This window comes from Elephantulus edwardii, unplaced genomic scaffold, assembly GCF_000299155.1.
Source record: "Elephantulus edwardii isolate Elephantulus edwardi_28Jun2011 unplaced genomic scaffold, EleEdw1.0 scaffold00018, whole genome shotgun sequence".
NCBI lineage: Eukaryota > Metazoa > Chordata > Mammalia > Macroscelidea > Macroscelididae > Elephantulus > Elephantulus edwardii.
The window spans coordinates 12,142,833-12,143,415 of NW_006399768.1; positions in this window are offsets into that span (position 1 = coordinate 12,142,833).

Consider the following 583-nt stretch of genomic DNA (forward strand, 5'->3'; position numbering starts at 1 on the left):
TCCACACTCTGTTGGGTCACTGTTCTTTGGGATGGGAACAAATATAGATCTCTTCCAGTCAGTTGCCCAAATAGTTGTTCTCCAAATTTCTTGGTACTACTTGGTGACCACATCCAGGGCAGCATTCTGGTAGCAATATATTTTTACTAAAATCACACGAGATTTAGGCTTATATCTAATTTGAATTTTTATTTTGAATTGCTCATTATATTGGAGAAGTATTGATTACTGATACAGGTGGAAAATACCGATAAAAAAAACAATGTAGAGATAAGGAGCTAAGGCATTTCACAAAAAAATGTGATAACATTTTAAAAAGTGATATTGTAATTTTTTTAACATTTAATTGGCACATATTTATTTGTATAATTGAAAAGCAAATGACTAGGAATTTAGATTACATCTAGCTACCCTGAAGTATCTTTCGATGTTATGAATTAACTTTTCTCGTGTGCACCTATAATACTACTATTTGAGCTGTTTCTTTAATGAAATTAAGAAGTAAACTTTCACTAATTTTAATAACTTTTTAAAAATTTCCATTCATTCATTGTTGCACTTTTCTCCTCTCCCAAATCTACCC